Source organism: Arachis hypogaea, chromosome 1, assembly GCF_003086295.3.
Source record: "Arachis hypogaea cultivar Tifrunner chromosome 1, arahy.Tifrunner.gnm2.J5K5, whole genome shotgun sequence".
Classification (NCBI taxonomy): Eukaryota; Viridiplantae; Streptophyta; class Magnoliopsida; order Fabales; family Fabaceae; genus Arachis; species Arachis hypogaea.
The window spans coordinates 43,257,657-43,278,952 of NC_092036.1; the positions used below are offsets into that span (position 1 = coordinate 43,257,657).

At 34.9% G+C, this 21,296-nt stretch overlaps 1 long non-coding RNA gene and 1 other non-coding gene across 5 annotated transcripts; both read left to right on the forward strand.

Annotated features, from left to right (window-relative positions):
- The first annotated feature begins 244 nt into the window (after positions 1-244).
- LOC112803115 (uncharacterized) lies at positions 245-3,554 on the forward strand. 4 transcript variants are annotated; one of them, XR_003202647.2, is made up of 4 exons: positions 248-731; positions 1,674-1,731; positions 2,790-2,890; positions 3,339-3,554. It is a non-coding gene; the product is annotated as an uncharacterized lncRNA (long non-coding RNA). The 4 variants fall into 4 exon arrangements; XR_003202648.2 differs by having other exon boundaries at positions 3,342-3,554; XR_011862904.1 differs by lacking the exon at positions 1,674-1,731 and having other exon boundaries at positions 245-731.
- Positions 3,555-11,217: 7,663 nt separating this feature from the next.
- On the forward strand, positions 11,218-11,325 carry LOC112714143 (small nucleolar RNA R71). Its single transcript, XR_003159103.1, has one exon. It is a non-coding gene; the product is annotated as a small nucleolar RNA R71 (small nucleolar RNA).
- The last annotated feature ends 9,971 nt before the right edge of the window (positions 11,326-21,296 follow it).

The following is a 21,296-nucleotide window of genomic DNA, read 5'->3' on the forward strand; positions in this document are numbered from 1 at the left end:
GGGTCTATGGTCACGGTTTTGGAAGGTGGCTTAAAGTGGTTTATGGTCACGGTTTTGAGGGGTGACCTAAAAGGGTCTATGGTCACGGTTTAGGAAGTGGCCTAAATGGATCTATGGTCACGGTTTTTTACGGTGACCAAAAAGGATCTATGGTCACGGTTTTTTAAAAAAGGGTGACCATAGAGTACCTTGTCCAAAACGGAGTCGTTTCTCTTCCTTTTAAAAATCCACATATTTTTACCCAGACGACGTCTTGCAAACACCCTCCCTCCCCCCAACCAAAATCCCTCATCCCCCAAACTTTTCCCATTCCCTCGTAAGTTCCCCCCAAATTTCCCCAATCCTTCAGCTCGTAAGTTCCTAAGTTAGGGTTAAAAATAAAAGAGAATTGGCCAAGCCTTCTTTCCTACCCAGCCACGCACCCTTCTCCTCTCTCTCGTCGTGCAAAACCCAGTTGTTGGTCACCAGCTTCGAAGCCCACTGTCCGTTGTCGTCTTGCTCCAACTCATGAAGTTGGGCATCAGCTCCGCTTTGCCCACCGTCCGTCATTAGCGTTTGTTGGGTCATCCTGGAGCTTGTCTCGAAGCCTTAAACCTGTCGCTGTTCGTGTCATCGTTGTGGAAGTCTCAAAGCTCTCCCCAACTCTGCAAATCGCCAGCTTCACGGGCCTGGTGTACAAAGCCCTCAAAGCTCTTCGTGTCAGCACGCACTCACTCCATTGAGTATTCCAAGTAAGTTTTTTTCTTTTCTTTTCTACAAACACTCTGTTGCGTTCTTAATCCGTGTTGATATTTTTATCTCTATGTCTGCAAAGAAACCACAAGAATTTAATTAGTTTAGTTTTTACAATTAGCTAAGTTTTTTCAATTTGATCTCATAATTTCAATTCTAACGAGCATTGATCTGCATTCGGAGAGTCCCTTTAGGGTTGCTCTTTAGCTATATATCATATGCTATGATTCTAATTGAAAGTGTATTAATACATATAGGGATACCCTGTAACCGAAGCATAATAAATGGAATGCAAGTTTGACTTTTAACTTTCAACTTTTAAGGCTTGTAATTTGTTTATTTATTAGCTAGGGGCATATGCTTGTAATCTATTGTAGCACTACTGCTGCTGCTTCTATTAATATATCTAGTTATTTTAGAGGAATATTATGTATGATGCATTCATGCTTGTCTCTTATTACATTCTCCTTTTAAATGCGGCTGATTTTTATAGATTTAGTATATAAGTTTTCTAATTTGCTAATTTAGTACTTCATTCTATTTAGGATCATGTAATTGTTTAATGTTTTCCATGTGAAATGTGTGTCTTGGTATCATCTACTCTATTCTTAGTGCTTCAAATGAATGCTATGCTACCCTATTCTTACTGCTTCAAATGAATCTTATGCTGCAGATGTTTAGTGAAAAAGCTTTTGAAAAATATGGAAAAAGTTTAATTTCCTTTACAATAAGGGCATGTCTTCTAGTTTAGGATGCTTTGGGTGGGAGTGATTGAAAAAGTTACTGGTTAATATGAGGGAATTTGGATATTGTGAGAGTTAAATAATTTGCATCAATTTGTGGATCATGTATTTTTTATTATCTATAGTAAGTATCTATTTGAATGTTTTGAGTTATAAAATAGAATAAAACTAAAGAGCTTGCTATCTTCTGCGATGCAGAAGTTGGTCTTGTTATATTCTCCAGCACTACAAAACTTTATGAATATGCAAACACAAGGTTTCAACTTTCAACCATACTTCATCTAATTCATTTCCATCTTAATTAATAACCTTATATATATATATATATATATATATATATATATATATATATATATATATATATATATTTGATTTGTATGTGCTTATTGTTATATATATAGTCTTATTAAGCTGATAATTAGTACATGATTTATCATAATAATATTATTGATGATTATGCATGACCAAAATCTTATATATCGATAGCCTTGTTACATTTCGAATTAACAACTTCTAACAAGCTTTATAAGCTTAATAAAGCTAAGCTCTATGTTGTGTTCATCCGAAGACAAAGCTGCAGAAAGAAGAGATCTAGTATCTTAATTAACTAGTATTCATCAGATACTCATTTTCTTTAATCAATAGTCTTAAATTTGACTTCTGAGAATGAAAAAATGGAGGTTAAAAGAACTAGCTATATCCCTTATTATAGAATCTTAAATACTCTAATAAAATTGTCTTTTCATATATAAATATGTTTTAAAACAGATAGCTTCTTTCATTTTACTTTTCATGCATTATTGTTACCTTCCATCTTAAGTATACATGGTTTATTCTATAATGATGATATAAATAATTTGTTCAAAGAAGAAATATATTCATATATAGTGTTTGAGATATAGACCTTTTTTTAACTTGCTCATATATAAGCTAAGGAGCAAGGATATCTCAACATATTAGCTATCAATTATTATAGTAAGATTATTTATAATCTTTGATTTCGTTAACATAATAATTTCAAGTTATTTAAGGATTTTTGTATATATTTTTTATTTTTGAAATAGGTCTGTGTTTTCTAAGATATTTTCTAATTAGTGATATGTAAAATCTTCAATTGTTAAATTGCATATATTTTCCAGAACATACTTGATTTTGTCTCATTTTAAGATTGATTATTTTCAGGAAGTTTAAAATAAAAATTATCTTGTATTTTATATTAATTCAGGATTAATATTTATTAATTGATTATTTTGTTTACCTACACTTGAATGTTCTTTACCTTTCTTTGATTTTTTTGTTTCGTTTTGTATACAGGATTATTTTTTTGGACTGGTAAAGACAAAAGGAGTTGACTAGTTGTTGTGGCACAGTGTATAACAACTTCAGATGGCATCTCAAAATAAAGGAACTAAGCAGTAAGTTTATATCATTCTTGTCATATAAAATAATTTGATATTCTATTTATTTAGGTAGTAAGTCTGTATATGGTAGCTAAATTGTTAGTATAATTGATTTATTAGATCATATTAAGTAAGTTCAGATATTTGCATTATTAGGTTTAATCATGTTTTGTCAAAAGATTGGATGGATTCACCAAGATTTGAGAACGAGTACATAGATGGTGTAAATAGTTTTTTAGAGTTTGCCTTCGTATTAATAATGGAAATGAGTTCTTTTTTATTACTTATTTATTTTGACCAATGAAGAAACTCAATGAGTTACTGCAGCAAGTATAACTTGCAAAGTTCCAAAAGCAAGAAACTAAATAAGCATAGTTTATCTTATAGTCTTAGTTTGCTGCATATGTACTGCATCATGAAAAGTATTTTTACTCTGTTCTAAGATATTTATTTATTTTGCTAGCAGGAAGACATGATGTGATGAAGAAAATATGTTCCATACATATATGACATGGGATGAGTCTTACAATAACCTTAGTTTTGTAAATGTAATATTTTGATGTATTCTGTATTTTTTGAGGTATTACATGTAATTAGATAAATTACACTCTATTTTGATTTGTGTTGTTTAGAGTAAAAATTAAACATATATATCTTATAATGAAATTTTTATGATTTAGATTTCTTGAGTTTCTTATTTTTAGATTTATTTTATGATTATCATCATTTTAGGATGTGATTATAATTTAAAAAAAATTAAATCCCATAAACAACAACAGGCTATAGTCACTGTTTTTAAAATAGGGTGACCATAGATAACCTATGGTCACGGTTTTTTACCGTGACCATAGATAAGGCTATGGTCACGGTTTTAAGGAGGGGTGATCATAAATAACCTATGGTCACGATTTTTTACCGTGACCATAGATAAGGCTATGGTCACGGTTTTAAGGAGGGGTGACCATAAATAACCTATGGTCACGATTTTTTACGAGGTGGGGTGACCATAGAGGCTATGGCCACGGCAAAAATCGTGATCATAAATAAGGCTATGGTCACGGCTTTGAGGAGGGGTGAGCATAGAGGCTATGGTCACGGTGAAAACCGTGACCATAGATAAGGCTATAATCACTGTTTTGAGGTGGGGTGACCATAAAGGCTATGGTCACGGTAAAAACCGTGACCATAGATAAGGCTATGGTCACGATTTTAAAGAGGGGTGACCATAGATAAGGCTATGGTCACGGTTTTCACGCGTGACCATATATTAACCTATGGTCACGGTAGAAAAACGTGGCCTAAAGTGTTAGATTTTGAAAATTAAAATCGTGACCATAGAAACCGTGATCATAGATAAAAAAACCGTAACCATAGACCTATGGCCATGAGAGAATAGGCCACGGTAAAAAACCGTGACCATAGATCGATGGTCACCCTTTTTACTAGCTATGGTCACGGTTTTTTACCGTGACCATAGGCCTTTTTTTTGTAGTGATCACATTGATTTGACAGAAAATGACCCAATCAATTTTCTTCAAGTCATGCAAAGTTCTAACTCTGAAAAGTGGATCGATGCCATGAAAGAAAAGATGAAGTCTATGAAAGACAATGACATTTGGGATCTCATAGAATTACCTGAAGGTGTGAAACCAATTGGTTGTAAATGGATATTTAAAACCAAATGGGATTCTAAAAATAATGTCGAGAGATATAAAGCTCGTCTGATTACTAAAGGCTTTACTCAAAAGGAAGGTGATAGGCAAAATTGTGATTTACACTTTTCATAACTTGAACAATTCTTAGCAATGGCTCCAAAAACTTGGTGCACACTACTATGGTTCACTCACATTCTTCACAACTTCGCACAACTAACCAGCAAGTGCACTGGGTCGTCCAAGTAATAAACCTTACGTGAGTAAGGGTCAATCCCACGGAGATTGTTGGTATGAAGCAAGCTATGGTCATCTTGTAAATCTTAGTCAGGCGGATTCAAATGGTTATAATGGTTTTCAAATATAAAGATAAATAAAGCATAAAATAAAGATAGAGATACTTATGTAAATCCTTGGTGGAAATTTCAGATAAGTGTATGGAGATCCTTTGTCCCTTCTGAATCTCTGCTTTCCTACTGTCTTCCTCAAATCATTCTTACTCTTTTCTATGGCAAGCTGTATGTAGGGCATCACCATTGTCAATGGCTACTTCCCATCCTCTCAGTGAAAATAGTCCAAATGCTCTTGTCACAGCATGACTAATCATCTGTCGGTTCTCGATCATGTCGGAATAGAATCCATTGATTCTTTTGCATTTGTCACTACGCTCAACAATCGCGAGTTTGAAGCTCGTCACAGTTATTCAATCCCTGAATCCTACTCGGAATACCACAGACAAGGTTTAGACTTTTCGGATTCTCAAGAATGGCCACCAATAATTCTAGCTTATACCACGAAGACTCTGATTAAGGAATCCAAGATATACACGCTCGGTCTAAGGTAAAACGGAAGTAGTTGTCAAGCACGCGTTCATAAGGATGGATGATGATGAGTGTCACGGATCATCACATCCATCAGGTTGAAGTGCAACGAATATCTTAGAACAAGAATAAGCTGAATTGAATAGAAAATAGTAGTAATTGCATTAAAACTCGAGATACAGCAGAGCTCCACACCCTTAATCTATGGTGTGTAGAAACTCCACCGTTGAAATACATAAGTGATGGTCCAAGCATGGCTGAATGGCCAGCCCCCCTTGAAGGTCTAAAATCGCATACACTGATTAAAGATCAATCAAAAGCCAAGACCCCTAGTACAATAGTAAAAAGTTCTATGTATACTAAACTAGTTACTAGGGTTTACAGAAATAAGTCTAAATGCAGAAATCCATTTCCGGAGCCTACTTTGGTGTGTGCTTGGGCTGAGCTTGAGCTTTACACATGCAGAGGCTTCTCTTGGAGTTAAACGCCAAGTTGTAACGTGTTTTTGGCGTTTAACTCTGGTTTGTGACGTGTTTCTGGCGTTTGACTCCAGAATGCAGTATGGGACTGGCGTTGAACGCCAGTTTGCGTAATCTAAACTCAAACAAAGTATGGACTATTATGTATTGCTGAAAAGTCCTGAATGTCTACTTTTCAACGCAGTTGAGAGTGCGCCATTTGGAGTTCTGTAGCTCCCGAAAATCATTTCGAGTGCAGGGAGGTCAGAATCTAACAGCATCAGCAGTCCTTTGTCAGCCTCCTATTAGACTTTTGCTCAGGTCCCTCAATTTCAGCCAGAATATACCTGAAATCACAGAAAAATACATAAACTGATAGTAAAGTCCAGAAATGTGAATTTTTCATAAAAACTAATAAAAACATCTCTAAAAGTAGCTAGATCCTACTAAAAACTACCTAAAAACAATGCCAAAAAGCGTATAAATTATCCGCTCATCACAACACCAAACTTAAATTGTTGCTTGTCTCCAAGCAACTAAAAATAAAATAGGATAAAAAGAAGAGAATATACTATAAATCTCAAAATATCAATGAATATTAGTTCTAATTAGATGAGCGGGACTTGTAGCTTTTTGCTTCTGAACAGTTTTGGCATCTCACTTTATCCTTTGAAGTTTAGAATGATTGGCTTCTATAGAAACTCAGAGTTAAGATAGTCTTATTGATTCTCCTAGTTAAGTATGTTGACTCTTAAACACAGCTACTTTTATGAGTCTTGGCCGTGGCCCTAAGCACTTTGTTTTCCAGTACTACCACCGGATACATAAATGCCATAGACACATGACTAGGTGCACCTTTTCAGATTGTGACTCAGCTTTGCTAAAGTCCCCAATTAGAGGTGTCCAGAGCTCTTAAGCACACTCTTTTTGCTTTGGATCACGACTTTAACCACTCAGTCTCAAGCTTTTCACTTGGACCTGCATGCCACAAGCACATAGTTAGGAACAACTTGATTTAGCCGCTTAGGCCTGGATTTTATTTCCTTGGGCCCTCCTATCCATTGATGCTCAAAGCCTTGGATCCTTTTTACCCTTGCCTTTTGGTTTTAAGGGCTATTGACTTTTTTTGCTTGCTTTTTCTTTTTCTTTCATAATTTTGTTCGCCACCTTTTTTTTGCAAGATTTTTCTTTTTCACTACTTTTTCTTGCTTCAAGAATCAATTTTATGATTTTTAGATCATCAACAATATTTCTCTTTTTCATCATTCTTTCAAGAGCCAACAATTTTAACATTCATAAACAACAAGATAAAAAATATGCACTGTTCAAGCATTCATTCAGAAAACAAAAAGTATTGTCACCACATCAATATAATTAAACTAATTTCAAGGATGAATTCGAAACTCATGTACTTCTTGTTCTTTTGTATTAAAAACATTTTTCATTTAAGAAAGGTGAATGATTCATGGAATTATTCATAGCCTTAAGACATGGTTACTAAACACTAATGATCATGTAGTAAAGACACAAACATAGGCAAACATGAAGCTCAAAAATTGAAAAACAGAAAGATAAGAACAAGGAAGTTAAGGAATGAGTCCACCTTAGTGATGATGGCGTCTTCTTCTTGAAGGACCAATGGCATCCTTGAGCTCCTCTATGTCTCTTCCTTGCCTTTGTTGCTCCTCCCTCATAGCTCTTTGATCTTCTCTAATTTCATTGAGAATGATGGAGTGCTCTTGGTGTTCCACCTCTAATTGGGTCATGTCATGACTCAATCCTTCTAGAGAAGTGTTAAGTTGTTCCCAATAGTTGTTTGGAGGAAAATACATCCCTTGAGGCATCTCAGAAATTTCTTGATGATGAGCTTCCTCATGCGTCTTTTGAGATCCATGGATGGCCTCTCTTGTTTGCTCCATCCTCTTCTTAGTGATGGGCTTGTCCTCTTCAATGAGGATGTCTCCTTCTATGACAACTCCAGCTGAGTAGCATAGATAGCAAATGAGATGAGGAAAAGCTAGCCTTGCCAAGGTGGAGGGTTTTTCAGCTACTTTGTAGAGTTCTAGAGAGATGACTTCATGAACTTCTACTTCCTCTCCAATCATGATGCTATGGATCATGATGGCCCAATCCACAGTAACTTCGGATAGGTTACTAGTAGGGATGATGGAGCGTTGGATGAACTCTAACCATCCTCTTGCCACAGGCTTAAGGTCCAGTCTTCTCAATTGAACCGGCTTGCCTTTGGAGTCTCTTTTCTATTGAGCTCCTTCCATACATATGTCCATGAGGACTTGGTCCACCTTTGATCAAAGTTGACCCTTTTAGTGTAGGGGCATGCGTCTTCTTGCATCATAGGTAAGTTGAATGCCAACCTCACATTTTTCAGACTGAAATCTAAGCATTTTTCCTGAACCATTGTAAGCCAATTCTTTGGATTCGGGTTCATACTTTGATCATGGTTCCTAGTGATCCATGCATTGGCATAGAACTCTTGAACTATTAAGATTCCGACTTGTTGAATGGGGTTGGTAAGAACTTCCCAACCTCTTCTTTGGATCTCATGTCGGATCTCCGGATACTCATTTTTCTTGAGCATGAAAGGGACCTCAGGGATGACCTTCTTCTTGGCCACAACTTTATAGAAGTGGTCTTGATGGGCTTTTGAGATAAATCTCTCCATCTCCCATGACTCGGAGGTGGAAGCTTTTGTTTTCCCTTTCCTCTTTCTAGAGGTTTCTCTGACCTTAGGTGCCATCAATGGTTATGGAAAAACAAAAAAGCTATGCTTTTACCACACCAAACTTAGAATGTTGCTTGTCCTCGAGCAAAAGAAAAGAAAGAATATAAGAAGAGGAAGAAGATATGGAGGAGAGGGAGAGATGTGTGGGTTTCGGCCAAGGGGAGAGGAGAGGGTTGTGTTGTGTGAAAATGAAAAAGGATGGAGGGGTTTATATAGTGGAGGGAGAGGGAGTGGGGTTCGGTCATTTAGCGTGGGTTTGGGTGGGAAAGAGATTTTGAATTTGAAAGTAGCTGAGGTTTATGGGGAAGAGTAGATGGATGTGAGTGGTGAAAAGGTGATGGGGAAGAGAGATTGAGGTGATTGGTGAAGGGTGTTTGGGGAAGAGTGTTATTGGATTGTGTGATGAGGAGAGAAGGTGAGTTGAGGTAGGTGGGGATCCTGTGGGGTCCACAATTCCTGAGGTGATCCTGTGGGATCCACAGATCCTGAGGTGTCAAAGCTTTATCATCCCTGCACCAATTAGGCGTGTAAAACGCCCTCTGTATGCAATCCTGGTGTTTAACGCCGGATTGATGATTGTTTCTGGCGTTAAATGCCCAGATGTAGCATGTTTCTGGCGTAAAACGCCAGCCTGATGCTTGTTTCTGGCGTTAAATGCCAGCTTTCCTCAGGGTGCAATCCTAGCGTTTAAACGCCAGACTGCTGCTTATTTTTGGCATTCAACGCCAGATTCATGCTCTATTCTGGCGTTGAACGCCAGCCAGATGCTCCTTACTGGCGTTTAAACGCCAGTAAGCTCTTCCTCCAGGGTGTGCTTTTTCTTCTACTGTTTTTGATTCTGTTTTTAATTTTTGCAATTATTTTGTGACTCCACATGATCATAAACCTAATAAAACATAAAAGAACAATAGAAATATAGATAAATAAAAATTGAGTTGCCTCCCAATAAGTGCTTCTTTAATGTTAATAGCTTGACAGTGAGCTCTCATGGAGCTTCACAGATGTTCAGAGCATTGTTGGGACCTCCCAACACCAAACTTAGAGTTTGAATGTGGGGGTTCAATACCAAACTTAGAGTTTGGTTGTGGCCTCCCAACACCAAACTTAGAGTTTGATTGTGGGGGTTTTGTTTGACTCTGTATTGAGAGAAGCTTTTCATGCTTCCTCTCCATGTTTACAGAAGGATAACATTGAGCTTTAAACACAAGGTAGTCCCCATTCAATTGAAGGACTAGCTCACCTCTGTCAACATCAATCACAGCTCCTGCTGTGGCTAGGAAGGGTCTTCCAAGGATGATGCCTTCATCCTTCTCCTTCCAGTGTCTAGGATTATGAAATCAGTAGAGATGTAAAGGCCTTTAACCTTCACTAACACGTCCTCTACCAATCCATAAGCTTGTCTTATTGACTTGTTTGCCATCTCTAATGAGAATGTGGCAGCCTGTACCTCAAAGATCCCCAGTTTCTCCATTATAGAGAGTGGCATAAGATTTATACCTGACCCCAGGTCACACAGAGCCTTCTCAAAGGTCATGGTGCCTATGGTACAGGGTATTAAGAATTTACCAGGATCTTGTTTCTTTTGAGGTAGAGTTTGCTGAACCCATGTATCTAGTTCACAAATGAGCAAGGGAAGTTCACCTTCCCAAGTCTCATTACCAAATAACTTGGCATTCAACTTCATGATGGCTCCTAGATATTGAGTAACTTGCTCTCCAGTTACATCTTCATCCTCTTCAGAGCTCATGAATGGTAGAAAGAAGTTTAATGGAATCTCTATGGTCTCTATATGAGCCTCAGATTCCTTTAGGTCCTCAATAGGGAACTCCTTATTGTTCAGAGGACGTCCCAGGAGGTCTTCCTCACTGGGATCCACGTCCTTATCCTCCTTTTTGTATTCGGCCATTTTGATTATATCAATGGCCTTGCACTCTTTTTTTGGATTCTCTTCTGTATTGCTTGGGAGAGTACTAGGAGGAGTTTCAATGATCTTCTTACTCAGCTGACCCACTTGTGCCTCCAAATTTCTAATGGAGGACCTTGTTTCACTCGTGAAACTTAAAGTGGCCTTAGACAGATCAGAGACTATGTTTGCTAAGCTAGAGGGGCTCTGCTCAAAATTCTCTGTGTGTTGCTGAGAAGATGATGGAAAAGGATTGCTATTGCTAAGCCTGTTTCTTCCACCATTATTAAAGCCTTGTTGAGGCTTTTGTTGATCCTTCCATGAGAAATTTGGATGATTTCTCCATGAGAAATTATAGGTGTTTCCATAAGGTTCACCCATGTAATTTACCTTTGCCATTGCAGGGTTTTCAAGATCATAAGCTTCTTCTTCAGAAGATGCCTCTTTAGTACTGTTGGATACATTTTGCCATCCATTCAAACTTTGAGAAATCATGTTGACTTGCTGAGTCAACATTTTGTTCTGAGCCAATATGGCATGTAGAGCATCAATTTCAAGAACTCCCATCTTCTGAGGCATCCCATTACTCACAGGGTTCCTCTTAAAGGTGTACATGAATTGGTTATTCGCAACCATGTCAATGAGTTCTTGAGCTTCTGCAGGCGTTTTCTTTAGGTGAATGGATCCACTTGCAGAATGGTCCAGTGACATCTTAGAGAATTCAGATAGACCATCATAGAATATATCCAAAATGGTCCATTCTGAAAGCATGTCAGAAGGACACTTTTTGGTCAATTGCTTGTATCTTTCCCAAGCTTCATAGAGGGATTTACCATCTTTTTGCTTGAAGGTTTGAAGATCCACTCTAAGCTTGCTCAGCTTTTGAGAAGGAAAGAACTTGGCCAAGAAGGTCGTGACCAGCTTATCCCAAGAGTCCAGGCTATTTTTAGGTTGTGAGTCCAACCATGTTCTAGCTCTGTCTCTTATAGCAAAAGGGAAAAGCATGAGCCTGTAAACTTCAGGATCTAATCCATTAGTCTTAACAGTATCACAGATTTACAAGAATTCAGTTAAAAACTGATAGGGATCTTCTGATGAAAGTCCATGGAACTTGTAGTTCTGTTGCATCAGAGCAACTAGTTGAGGCTTCAACTCAAAATTGTTTGCTCCAATGGCAGGGATTGAGATGCTTCTTCCATAAAAATTGGAAGTAGGTGTAGTATAATCACCAAGCATCCTCCTTACGCCTCCACCATTGTTATTGGGTTCGGCCATGTCTCTTTCTTTTTTGAGATTCTCTGTAAGGTTTTCTCTGGATTGTTGTGCTTTAGCTTCTCTTAGTTTCTTCTTCAGAGTCCTTTCAGGTTCAGGATCTGCTTCAACAAGAATGTTCTTGTCCTTGCTCCTGCTCATATGAATAAGAAGAGAACAGAAAAGGAAGAGGAATCCTCTATGTCATAGTATAGAGATTCCTTTATGTGAGTAGAAGAAGAAAAGAATAGAAGAAGGATGAGAAAAATTCGAACACAGAAGAGAAGAGATGGTTCAAATTTTAAGATGAAGAGAAGTATTAGTAAATAAATAAAATAAATAGAAAGAGATGAGAGGGAGAGAATTTTTGAAAATTGTTTTTGAAAAATGGTTAGTGATTGATTTTCGAAAATTGAGAGAAGAAATAAAATTAAAATTAAAATTTGAAACAATTAGTTAATTAAAAGAATTTTGAAAAAGAGTGAGGAATTTTCGAAAATTAGAGAGAGAAAAGTAGTTAGGTGGTTTTGAAAAAGATAAGAAATAGTAAAACAAAAAGTCAATTAGTTAGTTGAAAAAGATTTGAAAGTCAATTTTGAAAAGATAAGAAATTAGAAAAGATTTTTGAAATTGATTTTGAAAAAGATATGAATTGAAAAGATATGGTTGAAATTTATTTTGAAAAAGATTTGATTTTAAAATTAAAATTGATTACTTGACTAACAAGAAACTAAAAGATATGATTCTAGAATTTAAAGATTGAACCTTTCTTAACAAGAAAGTAACAAACTTCAAATTTTTGAATCAATCACATTAATTGTTAGTAAAGTTTGGAAATTTTGAAATGAGATTAAGAAAAAGAATTTGAAAATCATTTTTAAAGAATTTTTGAAAATAATAAAAAGAAAAAGAAAAGATTTGATTTTGAAAAAGATTTTGAAGAGATAAGATATTTAAAATTGAAATCTTGACTTGACTAACAAGAAACAACTTATTTAAAAAATTTTTTGACCAAGTCAACTCAAAGATTTCGAAAATTTTGAGTAAAATAAGGAAAAAATATTTTTTTGATTTTTAAATTTTTAATGATGAGAGAGAAAAACACAAATATGACCCAAAACATGAAAATTTTGGATCAAAACACAAGATGTATGCAAGAACATTATGAACGTCAAGATGAACACCAAGAACACTTTGAAGATCAAGATGAACATCAAGACTTATTTTTTAAAAAATTTTCAAGAGAGGAAAACATGAAAGATACCAAACTTAGAAATGTTCAATGCTTAGACACTATGAATGCAAAAATGCATATGAAAAACAACAAAAGACACAAAACAAGAAAATATGAAGATCAAACAAGAAGACTTATCAAGAACAACTTGAAGATCATGAAGAACACATGCATGGATTTTTCGAAAAAATGCATAAATTTTAAAAACATGAAATTGACACCAAACTTAAAAATTGATACTAGATTCAAACAAGAAACACAAAACCTTTTTTTTGGTTTTTATGATTTTATTAATTTTTTTGGATTTTTCTAAAATATTTTTTTTGGAAAAACGAAAACAAAGAAAAAAATTTTGAAAGATTTTTGAAAAATTTTTCAAAAGAAAATTACCTAATCTGAGCAACAAGATGAACCGTCAGTTGTCCAAACTCAAACAATCCCCGGCAACGGCGCCAAAAACTTGATAGGGAAAATTGTGATTTACACTTTTCATAACTTGAACAATTCTTAGTAATGGCTCCAAAAACTTGGTGCACACTACTATGGTTCACTCACATTCTTCACAACTTCGCACAACTAACCAGCAAGTGCACTGGGTCGTCCAAGTAATAAACCTTACGTGAGTAAGGGTCGATCCCACGGAGATTATTGGTATGAAGCAAGCTATGGTCATCTTGTAAATCTCAGTCAGGCGGATTCAAATAGTTATAATGGTTTTCGAATATAAAGATAAATAAAGCATAAAATAAAGATAGAGATACTTATGTAAATCCTTGGTGGAAATTTCAGATAAGTGTATGGAGATCCTTTGTCCCTTCTGAATCTCTGCTTTCCTACTGTCTTCCTCCAATCATTCTTACTCCTTTCTATGGCAAGCTGTATGTAGGGCATCACTGTTGTCAATGGCTACTTCCCATCCTCTCAGTGAAAATGGTCCAAATGCTCTTGTCACAGCATGACTAATCATCTGTCGGTTCTCGATCATGTCGGAATAGAATCCATTGATTCTTTTGCATCTGTCACTACGCCCAACAATCGCGAGTTTGAAGCTCGTCACAGTCATTCAATCCCTGAATCATACTCGGAATACCACAGACAAGGTTTAAGCTTTTCGGATTCTCAGGAATGGCCACCAATAATTCTAGCTTATACCACGAAGACTCTGATTAAGGAATCCAAGAGATACACGCTCGGTCTAAGGTAAAACGGAAGTAGTTGTCAAGCACGCGTTCATAAGGATGGATGATGATGAGTGTCACGGATCATCACATCCATCAGGTTGAAGTGCAACGAATATCTTAGAACAAGAATAAGCTGAATTGAATAGAAAATAGTAGTAATTGCATTAAAACTCGAGGTACAGCAGAGCTCCACACCATTAATTTATGGTGTGTAGAAACTCCACCGTTGAAAATACATAAGTGATGGTCCAGGCATGGCTGAATGGCCAGCCCCCCTTGAAGGTCTAAAATCGCATGCACTGATTAAAGATCAATCAAAAGCCAAGACCCCTAGTACAATAGTAAAAAGTTCTATGTATACTAAACTAGTTACTAGGGTTTACAGAAATAAGTCTAAATGCAGAAATCCACTTCCGGAGTCCACTTTGGTGTGTGCTTGGGCTGAGCTTGAGCTTTACACGTGCAGAGGCTTCTCTTGGAGTTAAACGCCAAGTTGTAACGTGTTTTTGGCGTTTAACTCTGGTTTGTGATGTGTTTCTGGCGTTTGACTCCAGAATGCAGCATGGGACTGGCGTTGAACGCCAGTTTGCGTCATCTAAACTCAAACAAAGTATGGACTATTATATATTGCTAAAAAGCCCTGGATGTCTACTTTCCAACATAGTTGAGAGCGCGTAATTAGGAGTTCTGTAGCTCCAGAAAATCTATTTCGAGTGCAGGAAGGTCAGAATCCAGTAGCATCAGCAGTCCTTTGTCAGCCTCCTATCAGACTTTTGCTCAAGTCCCTCAATTTCAGCCAGAAAATACCTGAAATCACAGAAAAACATACAAACTCATAGTAAGGTCCAGAAATGTAAATTTTGCCTAAAAACTAATAAAAATATCCCTAAAAGTAGCTAGATCCTACTAAAAACTACCTAAAAACAATGCCAAAAAGCGTATAAATTATCCGCTCATCAGAAGGCATATACTATAAAGAGACTTTCTCTCTGGTATCATCGAAAGACTCTTTTAGAACCATAATGGCACTAGTAGCTCATTTTGACTTGGAGTTACATCATATGGATGTAAAGACAGCGTTTCTCAATGGTGACATTGATAAAATGATGTATATGGTACAACCAGAAAATTTTGTATTAGGTGATTCAAAATCTATGGTTTGTAAGTTAAAGAAATCCATCTATAGTCTCAAACAAGCTTCCCGTCAATAGTATCACAAGTTTCATCAAGTCATTACCTCATATGGTTTTGAAGTAAATATCATAGATGAGTGTGTATACCGCAAGTTCAATGGGAGTAAATACATCTTTTTGGGCTTATATGTTGATGATATTCTACTTGCCAGTAATGATATAGGCTTGTTGCATGAAACAAAAGAATTTCTATCGAACAAATTCGAAATGAAAGATCTTAGTGATGCCTCGTTTCTATTAGAAATCGAGATACTTAGAGATCGCTCTCAATGTATTCTTAGATTATCACAAAAGAACTATATCAAAAAAAAATTAAGTAGATATGGCATGAAAAGTTGTAGATCAATGGACATACTCGTAGTTAAAGGAGACAAGTTCAGTCTCAAGCAATGCCCCAAAATGATCTTGAGAGGATAATAATGCATAATAAACCTTATGCATCAGCACTGGGGAGCTTAATGTATGCTCAAGTCTGCACGCATCCCAATATATTATTCATAATGGGAGTGTTGGGTAGATATTTGAGCAACCCGGATATGGATCATTGGATAGCTGTTAAACGCGTAATACGTTATTCGAAGAGAACAAAGGATTACATGTTTACTTATCGGAGATCAGAAAATTTGGAGATCATTGGATACTCTGATTCCGATTTTGCAGGATGCCAAGATAGTAGACGCTCTACTTCATGATGTATCTTCATTTTGGCTGGAGGAGCTATGGTATGGAAGTCTAATAAACAGACTATTGTAGCCTCCTCAACAATGGAGGCAAAATACGTTGCTTGCTTTGAGGCATCCAAACATGGCATATGGTTGCGAAACTTTGTCACCGAGCTTCGTATAGTAAATGACATTGAAAAGCCATTAACGATATTCTGTGATAACAAGTCAGCAGTATTATACTCCAACAACAACAAAAGCTTGACAAAATCGAATCATATAAACATCAAGATCTTAGTTGTCAAGGAGAAAGTTCAAGAAAAATAGATTTTCATAGAACATATGGGAATAGAGTATATGCTAGTAGACTCATTACCAAGGGATTGATCCCTAAAGTCTTTCATGAGCACACTGCTCGGATATGTGTCAATATTTGTGATGCCTTGGTTTAGTGGGAGTTTATTTTATGCTATATGTCCTATGATAGATATTGAATTATTTTTCTGCAGAATTAAGTTGATGGTTTATTTCATGTTATGTGAAATGTTCATTTTGCAATATTTGTTTTGTTTTTTATCTCAATAAAGTTTTAAAGTTGGACTAGCTGGAAATAGACAGGTATGAGATCACTTGACATGTAATTTTCATATTACTCATCCAAATTTGATCTATATCGTTAAATACATTAATATGGTGATCATTGTGGTTTAGTCATGACACTAATGTGATAAAAGTTGCGGTAATTCCATATTTAATGTATGAGACGGACTAGATTGTTAAAGTAATAAGGGAAATAACATTCAGATGCGCGCATAAAGTTTATAAGATGTGATTATGTCAAGAAAGAATATATGCATGTATAGCCCAAGTGGGAGATTGTTAGGAAATTATTTAATTTTCTAATTTATTTGTGGACAATACATATATTAATTATAATCATAAATTATGTTATTTCAAATTAATTGACTTATATAATGGTAATCTCATTTATTGTAAACATAATTTACATAATTGTAATCATTTATTATAAACATAATTGTAAACTTGCTACTAGATTATGATAAACATAACACTTACAAATTTGAAAATCACTAATAATTAGTATCTGCCTATAACTAATAATTTACATTTACATTTAAAAATCACTCATGCTAACCCAAGCAGAAGAAAAACCATACAAATTTAAAATGACATCAAAATTTGTAAATATATTGAACAAATATGCGCAAAAATGAAATATGCAGAAATAAAAAGAACATAAATTGTACAAGATTTATTGATCACCATTTGTTCCATTTCTGCTCATATGAAGCATTTTAAGTTATTAAGTGCACGAGTATATAATTAGCACAATAGCACTGAACTAGTGTAATAGATCACACAACAACTTCTAACAATGATTATCGCAGTCATCTAAAAATTTTAGCATAAATATCAAGTCATGTAAAACAACCTGAATATAAAATTGGAGATTTCTGATCAAGAATGCCAGATGTTCTCCAACGTGCCACATTGGTCGAGATCGCTAAGATTTCTGCTGTGCCGTTGGGCTCTTAGCTCGATCCTTTTTGCGTTTGGCAAAATCACAGTGATATTGATGCATTACAGATGCCCACAATTTAGTGACGTATTGAAAAATATCATGTTTTATTAAGCCATGTAATGTTACATTATTGTCATAGTACGAGAACAGGATTAGCATGTCTCACATAAATGGTCAAAATTAATAAATAAAGTCATTTGACTTTTTCAATTTTATTTTAAGAACTCATTAATCTTGACCATTTAAACTAAATAAGACCATAGTCAAGATTTATTCATAATTAATAACCAATGATCTCTCACAAGATATATCCTCTACAAAAGAGGTCTCTCCTAAACCAATGGTCCCTTTAAGGTATTCAACATCTCCTGTATGCCTTGATAACACGATTTGTATCTATGAGGCCATAACAATTTTTAAATTTATCATTTCAGAAGGGAATTCAATCACATCGGGTATATCTAAGCAGGACAGGAAGAGGAAAGAATCCACCATTAATATCAATATTATAGGAGTAAAACCTTACTTAGAGAGGACTTCTTGAGTAAAGAACAAATGCAAAGGCCAATCGACAGAATACTCAATCACTAGAGCTTCCATCTGCTGAAGTGTTTGCGCTTGATACATCTAATAGGGAAGGTCTAACTGTGATTCCATAAGATGGCATCCTAGAAGAGGGAAAGAACATTTCATAACAGCTCCAAGCTAACGTAAACAGAAGAACTAAAAATGAAGGCAGAACCTTATCGCAAGGATACTTTAGAGAAATATTTGTCTTCTTCACCAATAGTTTTTAACGCAGCTTGCATTTCAAGGAATTGGAATCAGCTTTCATTGATGTAGTTAAAACATGAACAAGCTTAAATAGTTAAAGGATGAACCATGTTAAAAAGTAAAGATCATATGCAAAAGTTAACTAACCAGTTGAAATGGCACCATAAGATCAGCTTCAGCAATTGATTGCCGAGGTGGCAAACGCATTAGCTGGTGACTTTCCTCGAGGAAACACTAGCACAAAAAATGATGCATGTATAAAAAATGTTAGTATTTTTTTCATAGAAGACAAAATATTAGTAATTAGAAAAGGTTATTACAAAAGAAAATGAGGACAAAAGATCCTCATACAAAAAACAAAAAAGATCAATAAAAAATAAGAATCAACACAAATCAGCAGAAAAATGTTAGTAGTATAGATAACTTTGCATACTTTACCTAGAAGAAATCTCCTTTTGCCAAAAGAAAATAGTCTTTCAGGGCCTTCAAGTGGCGATTCAAGTCATCTTGTACAACCACAAGCTGTGGACAGAGAGAATCAACATGAATAAAATCAAGTAGCAACAAGGTCTGAGCACCATGTGAAAAATCAAACATACCTGAAAATGAAGGATGGTAGGTTTAACCATTATTGTATTATAGAAAAAGTCATAGTATTTTCCACCCTTCACAGACCTTTTGCAATCCTGAGAGACAAAGAAACAAAATTTACTTCTGCATCTTTCCCTGCCTCCCATAATCCCAAAGGAAAAGGATTTGATAAAACAAAAAATATTAAAAAAAAGAAACCTCATTTATAGCATCTCCAGAAGTAGGAATATTCTCATAATTCTTATACTGTTCAAGCCTTGTAACTCTGCAACTATCTCTTGATATGTTCAATCTATCCCATTGAATACCCTGAATGTCTTTTTTCTTCCTTGCTTGTGCAGCTGATGTATCAGTTACCTTAGTGAGCTGCAACAATCATCAAACACCTTATGAGCATGAAAACAAATACTCTATTTTTCTCTTAAATAAATAAATTAAAAAAAGGTTTTTATATGAACTCGATGAATAACTGAAAGGGTTCAAAGAAATAAAAACAGAAAAAGAAAAGGGTAACTATCTCATACTCATCAAGAGCATCATCGCCGGCAACACCACCATCAGCATGGTTGTTTTCATCCATTTCATCAAAGAAATCTTCTTCTTCTTCCATGGCATCAAAGTATAAATCTTCTTCTTCTTCTTCTTCTTCGACAACGATGAGAGGTGGATGTATGGGCAGCCACGGGGTCGACTCCACGATGACACAGAATCGCACGGTGGAGCAGAGACTACGGATTTTGCACACCGTGGAGGAGGAAGCAAGGATTTCACGCATTGTGCATATGGAGGAGAGGCAAAAGGTTGACGCCGGAGAGAGAAGGATGGACGGCAACGGCGCGACTCCGTAACCACGCAGAGGTGTAGAGTGGAGCAGAGATTAGGGATTTCGGCAGATGTTGGGGGAGGGGTATTTGTTATAAGATAAAAAAGAGATAGAATAAATGAAAATTGATATAAAGGTTCTGATTACCGATGGTTCTTCTTGCAGTAGCCGCTAATCAATCAAATGATGCGGCAGTGGAATTACAATGGCTGGTATATCTGTTATTTGCGGCAACTGGTTGAACGACCGGCAATTTTTGGCCAGTATCCTTCGCCTCTCTTGTAGTGAGTTGAATAAGTCATAATTACTTTTGATTTGGAATTAAATGAGAATAAAACCAGATATTATCTTTTGGACTTTAGATAATTATCTTTTGGATTTTAGATATATTATCTTTTGGACTTTAGAATTTAGATATTATTTTTATTTGGACTTTAGGGTTTAATAGGTGACATGCTCAAATATAAATAGTGGCCGCCTTTGTCGCTCTTTCCTTATCAGAAGAGTCACAATTAAGCCCTATTAAGGATACAGAAGGCTTTAGTTGAGGAACATCAAAAGAACACAAGACTGCAATAATCCTTCCGTCAATTTTTTATTTCTATGAATAAAAATATGCTTTCGTATTATGATATATTTTTGGTGATTTAGTATGAATGATCTGAATTAATGAAATAATTTATTCCAACACATACAACATTTAATACTTTCATTAAAGATTAAAATAAAAAAAATAAATTGCAAAAATGATAAAAGTAGGATTATATCAATGGATGGAGGTTTCATTATTATTATTATTATTATTATTATTATTATTATTATTATTATTATTATTATTATTATTATTATTATTATTATAAAATGGGTAAAAAGTATTTAATAATTTTTTCTAAAATATTTTTTAGTTATTATTATTATGACAAATATGACGTGGATTGGAGATAATTAGGAAACTTTTTAGAACAGTGTTTAATTATTATTATTATTATTATTATTATTATTATTATTATAAAAATGCTATTTTAACTAAGTATATTATAGTTGTTTTTTATAATCAAGTTTACGGTGGGCATTCTTCTTATTATTAAAATGTGAAATTGGTATTCACAATTTCTTAAAGTATGGATTTTTTTTTTTTTACATTGTGAAATCGGTATTCATGTTTTTTTGAAAGAAGAAATTTGTCTTTTGTAAGACCGTAATTCACGATTTCACTTGCTATATCAAAATTTTGTCTTTAGTAAAATTATGATCAACGATTTATTTTAACTTTAAATATCTCATATCAATATATTACACTAAAATAACTCAATATTAACATAAATTATATTTCGTTATTCAATATTAAAAAACTTTAGCCACAAGTGAATGAAATTTAAACTTTTTTTTTACTGAAATTGTCAATTATTTATTAAATTATAGCTAAATAATTATTTTTACCTTTTTAATTTTTACTTTGTAATAATAGCTAAAACATCAATTTCATATAAAGTAAAAAACATTTATGAAAATAAAACTATACATAATTATATAAAGATTACATATATATAATTATATAAAAATGTTAATGATAATTATACAATTTTCATGTC